Genomic DNA, 7,437 nt, shown 5'->3' with positions numbered 1-7,437 from the left:
GGAGATATTGGTAGGCTATCACGCCTGATTCTCAGGCGGTTTATATCAGAGTACGGCGGAAATATTATTTCTTGTGGAATTGTAGGATATTCTGGACGGGTGTAGGCAGCTCTGCCGGCTGATTTTTTTTTTTATCCGAATTACAGGTGTTAAGCGTCCAGAGGCTCTTGCGAATCCACAAGATTGGCGCCCGAACAGGGACGGTGAAGGAGAGGGAGCTTATTTCATCTTAATAATCATAAATTTATTTCAGAGATCGACTTATCTACGCTTGAGAGGGAGCAGAAATATAATATTTCATTTCAGTGGAGTCGTGGGTCGCCTAGCCATCAATACTCTGTTCAATATTGTTGTTCAATTTTATTTCTTAATAATTATTGATCGAATTGAGCAGGTATTTTTTGTTGCACTAATGGGGGCTACACGGTGTTACTCTGATGTATAATCCCTGAAATGAACAAGCTTGAGGTAGTCGATTTATTTATTAATTTGTGATTGTTCATACACTGGATATTATTTTGATTGTGTTGAATTTTATGTTGATCATTACGGTATATTATATTGTAGAGTATTATTGCATTCTAAAACGTATTATTGTCGCGATTTTGTCTTGCTTTGAAGTTGTGGGAATTAGTCAGCGGTATTAATTCTTCAGAACTACAAGATAATTTGCACTGACCTGATTCTGTTATTCCAATTTGCGCGCACCACTATCATTCACTCACTATTTTTCACTTATTGGATTTCGTCTACACTTCACTTTTTGGGAGAATCATGGCAAACCCCGCCACGGAACTGGATGGGTCTACCACATTGTTTACACCGGCAGATCCTGTCTCACCCGAAACTCCTCCAAAACCGGCAACCAGCGCGACTTCAGTTGACTTTGAGCGCGGCATTCAAGAGCGTTTGTCATCGACTCAGCTAGAGGAAAGTCAGCCAATACTTAATTCGGTGCAATCATCACCAATCGCCAATGTCGATCGGCGCGAGGTAGATCGTCAAACGTCTTCCAATGATGTCGTTGCTGCTGAGTTGGAGACCAAACAGCCGCAGGGGCTGCCATATCTACCACCTGGGACGATCGAAACCATACTTGAAGTTTTCAAGACCACTGCTGCTGGAATAGAAAAGAAATTAGAAGAAACCGGCAATAGATTGGACAAGAAAATAGAAGAAACAAGTAATAGTTTGGACAAGAAAATAGAAGAAACCAGTAATAGATTGGACAAGAAAGTGGAAGAAATGACCGCAAACTTTTTGCAACTCAAAAGTAACGTTGAGGATTTACATCGAAAAATGGATGAAAAACAAATTGAAGCTAAGAATTATACAAATGAACAAATACAAACGGTGAGAAGTGAATTTGGTGAAAGAATTCTAAACCAACACCGGGAAAATACTGAAGCAAATGGTGAATTGGAGAGCAAGATTACCCAGGCCAATGCTAAGCTAGCTCAGAATGATGTGAGGTTAGGTGAATTGGAGGCTCAGCAAACAAATCACACGGCCCAAATAAACCAGCTGAGAGCAGATGTCACACAGAATTCAGCTGAAACTTTAAATCCCGAAGTAATTAAGGGATTGAAAACTCAGCTAGATCAAACTAAAGCCGAGTGTCTACAAATAAAGAATAGTTTGGCTAACGTTTCTGGTGGTAATAATCATAATACTGGACAAATCTTGTCATCTTTACCAATATTTGATGATACTGAGTGCACCATTCAACCACGGGCATTCATTCAGCATTTGCAGGCTATTGATTCCGTTACTACTATACCATGGATTACGTGGAGAATGCATCTTTTACTATGTCTACAGAAAGAACCACTGATACACTTCAGAAGTCGCATTACTGAATTCAACTCGTTAAAGGATTTTATTGACAACTTCTTAGCTACTTTTTGGTCTCCTGCAAGACAGAGAAATTTATTGTCTCACATCATTACATGCAGATATGACAAGCAGAATACGGGGCTGTCCATGAGTGCCTTTTCAGCCCACATTCGCTATTTGAACAATCTGATGGATAATCCAATCGAGAATGGAAATTTGATCGAAATATTAATTGGGAAGTTACCTTATTCCATTCAGACGGCATTAAGCTCGCAAAGTTTTGAATCCTATGACAAGTTTGAGGCTTGTTTGAGTCGAGTACAGAGTGTAGACGATAAATTTGGTTCACGGAATTTCAAAACAAACCGTGAGAGGTTAGGTGTTGTCGTGAATGAAGTTGAAACTCCTCATCGTAATTATAATCGAGGCAGTCAACCGAGTCGACCTCAAAATAATAGCCGTGGATTTGGAGATAATCATCGGAGAAATTATAATGAGGGAAGTTCATTTATTCCAAATAAATCAGTCGACTCAACTACAACTCCAGAACAAAACATAAACAGAAGCGATGATGTCACTCAACCGCAGCCATCTTTATCAACAACCAGTTCGTCGCCCAACCAACAATCTCAGTCCAACAAAAAGCAGTTCCATTCTAATAATCAGAAGGGAAATAATTCTCAGCGTCGTAATAACAATAATTGACAACCAGTTTCGACTGTCTCTGGCATCAATCATCATAAAAACGAGACAGTCAGAAAAAAAGTTATTCCAATCGTAGGAGTAACCGACCGTGAGGTGCTGCAGTCTGGCGGAAAAAATTCACACTGCTCCCAACCACGTGACAGCGGTAAATCCAGTCATGATGAAGAGAAAAATCTGCCTGCTCGTATTGCGTCAGCTAGTAGTGACAGTTTGCGGGTTCTGCCCCACGAGGCTACTAGTAGTGATGGTTTGCGGGTTCTGCCTCCCGAAGCTGATAAAGCCCCCATGAAGCAATTTTCAAAACCAAAAGTAACAACTTCTTGAAAGAACTAGTTTCTTTTCCCAATGAGACCACTACATCACCAATACCTACTGTGCAACTAATCCGGCAGAATCTTGCTAGAGCTGTAGCAAGCCGGAAAAAGTACCATGATCGGCGTATCAAGTCTCACAAGTATGAAGTCGGACAGGAGGTATTGCTGAAAACACACTGGTCATCTGATGCTCTTGGAAATTAACAAAGAAATTTTTTCACTTATTCATGGGTCCCTACCTTGTAAAGAAGGTCTCTAACCGAAACACTGTTCTACTTCAAAACCCAACTACTAATGAAAATTTGGGATGGACCAATGTGCTTAATGTCAAGCCCTACAAACATTGACCACATCACACCAGCTGCTTCACATTGCTCCACGATGCTCCGGCTCCACATTGTTCCAGCTGCTCCACATCGGTCCAGCTGCTCCACATCGCACCAGCTGCTCCACGATGCTCTGGCTCCACATCGGTCCAGCTGCTCCACATCGCACCAGCTGCTCCACATCGCATCGTTGGATCTTCACATTATCATCACAGCACCCACAACTCAAAGCAAGTTGTTTATTTATTGTATTATATTGTTTATTATTGTAATATAAAGATTTGCTCACTGGCAAGTTAAGCCTACCCGCAATTACAACTAAATTGAAATTAATTCTAAAATATAAAGTAAAGTTATTTTGAATTATCCAGACAAAAAAAAAAAAAAAAAAAAATATATATAAAATAATTTGGAAAAATTAGCTTATTAACTTACTCTAAAAAAAAAAAAAAAAAAAAAAAAAAAAAATTGAAGATAAAATAGAAAAATAGTCTGCTGTGATATTTATTAATAATTTTAGGTGTAGGATATTTTGGTGATTGAAAATCAACCATTAAATGGTCTTCATTATTATTAGTATTGTTTGTTTGAAATATTATTGTTGTTATCATTTGTGCTGTTGCATTATACATGCACTATTAACTATTAATTATCATTTGGTGATAAAATTATCTTGAATATTATATTTGTAGCATGAAAGCTCACTATAGATTAGAATTCTTAATTTATATGTTATTATTGTTATTAACTTAATGAAATTATTGTAATCACATAAATGTGATTAGTATTTTGAAAAAAAAAATATGATGCATCAGAAATCTAAAACATGCATTCAGCAACTAATTTATAGGAAAATTTGAATATTATGTTACTTATTGTATTTTTGTATAGAAATGTTGAGAAATGAAGGGAATTTTGGAATCAAGCTTTAAAAATAAACAGGGTAGAAATTTTGATTGAACAAGTGGAGACTAGTTAAATGTATTGAATCACAGAGAGATATTATCAATCTTTGTAAGCTGGCATACTTGATGAAACTTGGTATAGTTATATTTTAACAGACCTGCAATATTGGATTAAAATGTTATTAATGTTAAATTGTAAATTTTTGATAAAAATTGTTAATTGTTGGCATGGCCCTTTGATATTGTTATTTTGGCATCTTCTATGCACTCTATGCAGGTCTATTTCACTCATGCACCTCTGCTCTTTATTCTGTGAGGAGTGATGGGGGGCTTGTGCACCCATCCTCTCACCGTAGGGATTTTTTGGATTCTGTGCATGTGGTATTATCCCACCTCTGTACTTCCTTTGTAAGTCTGACTGGGCAAAAATCCCGGGACCTTAGTTTGTGGTTTCTGGCACCACTGCTGCGGCACAAAGCCATGCATATTTGTTGTAACATCATGCTTTTTTGTGCAGATTGTTGTTTGGCTGTGAATTTTTTGTGATAGACCCTAAGTCGTAGTTTTAAGTTAGCATATGTCATTGTACCCTTCTTGATTGAAATTAGAAAGCCTTTAATGGCCTAAAACCTTTCTAATTTGGGGGCTTTATGTCAGGATACAAAGCCTATGCCAGCATATTTTCTAAAATTAATGTATAATTGAGGCATAAATCAAATGTACTCACGTCAAATTATGTAAAACTCATTTAATTATAGTTTTATTAAATTCTTACAGTATTATTTCGTATAATTTACCAATTTATTGTCAGAGTCATTCGTCAACTGCCTACCAATGTTTACTACCTTATTTTCAATAATTAGGTTAGAGTGAATTGCGCCAAAATTGATGACAAGCCTTATCTGTCAGCTGTTGATACTGCCGGCTACTGTGCTACTGTGATATCTCTATATTGTCTGTTTTCATTTTAAAACTAACTCAAGCTTGTTCATTTCTGCAACCCCTGTTTATTTTCTGTTTATCTGCTTTAATTTTATAGTCTTCCCGTTTAACGTAATTTTTTGTCATTTTCTGTGTTTTTCGAACCTCTGTGTCTAATTTAAATATTAAAACCGCGTGGAAAAATTCCCATTGGTGGACTTTTTCTTATTAGGCACAGGATTGGTTCTTGCCCAAATCACGTGGTTCTTCTTCTCAGAAGAAGACCAGGTGATTTCCGCTTTTTGGGAAGAAGAGACACTTGCCTTCTGAGAATCGAATTATCAGGACCCGTTTATTTGTCCTATTAAAATTAATGTTTAAATGGTTTCTCTTCTTGTTAAATGTAATATATCCAGTGTGTTAAATGTGTAGCTCCTCTGTAGTCTTGTGCTCTTAAATTAAATTGGAAGGCAAGTTCAATTTGTATAAGCTTATTCCTGAGGAAGAATTGTGAAACTAAATCCTGGGTGTCGCCATTCCACGCCAGATCTTCAAGTGAAATAAAATTATTAAGTGAATTGGGGCCCCACGATCGAGTTGGTGAGCGAAAAATACTTATTCTATCCAATCAGTGAATTGAGAAAGCTACAATTTTCTATCAATTAATTATTGTGAAAGAGTGCAGGACTATATCCTCCTATAATACCGTGTAACCCCTATTAAAATCCTAATTGCACTATATTACCACGAATTACAGGTGTTAAGCGTCCAGAGGCTCTTGCGAATCCACACAATGTAGAATTGAACATTAATTAACAAAATATTTCAACTTAATTAAGAAAATTTATTATGAAATCATTGAAAAGTATAATTTCTTGCTTAATAGATTGATTATTTTAAACGAGAATGAACCGTTATTATTACATCAATAAACCTGTATCAGATACCGTCTAAAGAAGGCATTAATTGATAAGACAGAGGATCGGCAACGTTGTTCTCCTATCTTTCTCCAACGCCATTATAGCGTGGACCTCTCTATAGGAAAGCGGTGTTTGAAGTTGAATACAAAATTCATCCGGACCTGAAGGGTGACTTCCGACCTGCAGAGGATCCACTTAGAATTGTCAGTATTTAGTTGTTGAGAAGCGTTTGTGTTATTAAATTGGGATAACTGACATTTGAAAGTGAGCCTTAACATAGTGAGGTCCACGTTATAATGGCAGTATTAGATTAACATTGGTGTTGCTATCCTTGTCTATTATTCGACAAAGCAGATAGCGCTATCCTTTTCTAGCTCCGAACGTTGCCAGATCGTTTTCAAACAATGCATGAGTATAATTGATTAATAGGATATTCAATCGCAATATTATGAAAATTTATAATATGATCTTTGAAAATAGCTATTAATGCATTAAGAGCGTAATGCGCGACTTTATCGCTGGCGCAAAACAGTTATCACGCGACGCGAAGCGGAGCGTGATAATTTTGCAAGAGCGATAAGGAAGCATTACGCGTGAATTACATACAAAATTTTTTCTACAACTGCCCAAACCTGTTAAATTACTTATATCGGCGGAGTTACAATTACCGACTTTTTAGGTTAAGATCTGACCTTTTGGCGAGCTGCTTACCATCAGCTGATTGGCGAGCATAAAGAAACTCTTCTGCGCATGCGCGAATGATTTGCGAGCGTAAAGAAAATTTACTGCGCGTGGGCGGATGGTTAGCGAGCGAAAAAGTAGATTCTCCTCAGAAATAAACTGTTTTACGGGGAGAATTGAGTATGTAGATTCTTTTTTACGCGCAGTTGTATAAAAATATATTTTCTTGATGAATAAAGTGTAATTTAATATTTTTAACGAGACATAAAAGTATAAAAATTGACAGAATATTCAATCTCCATTTGCCGGTATTTTTGTCTCACCTACTAAACTCATGTGAGCATAAATTGAATATTCATTTAATAACTATTACCTGCATTATTATGGATAAGGATATCATTTCGTTATTATTTCTAATTGAATAAATAATTACAAGTTCCTTGATTTTTATGCATGTGTTCTAGTTAAGTGCAGTAGCTCATATCTATTTTTTGTAAAGATTTTTTGTATTCTGCATAATTTCCAATAATTTCGTCAATGAAAAGTATATTTTCTTGACAAATAAAATGTAATTGATTATTTTCTACAAGAAATAAGAGTTATTATTTCATCAGATTTATCGGAATCAGCTATCTTTAATAGAAGGAAGTTGACAAGGAAGAGAATCGGCAACGATGTTCTCCTATCTATCTTCACTGCCATTATAGCGTGTACCTCACTATATACATTAGTCACATGCAGCTGTGGAGAAACAAAGAACTGTGAGAACAAGAGCGACAAAGAACTGTAATCTTGTAAAGCTGTAGTTATTTCTCTATCTCACCATGCG

Source organism: Nilaparvata lugens, chromosome 5, assembly GCF_014356525.2.
Source record: "Nilaparvata lugens isolate BPH chromosome 5, ASM1435652v1, whole genome shotgun sequence".
Lineage (NCBI taxonomy): Eukaryota > Metazoa > Arthropoda > Insecta > Hemiptera > Delphacidae > Nilaparvata > Nilaparvata lugens.
This window is presented reverse-complemented; position numbering follows the sequence as displayed.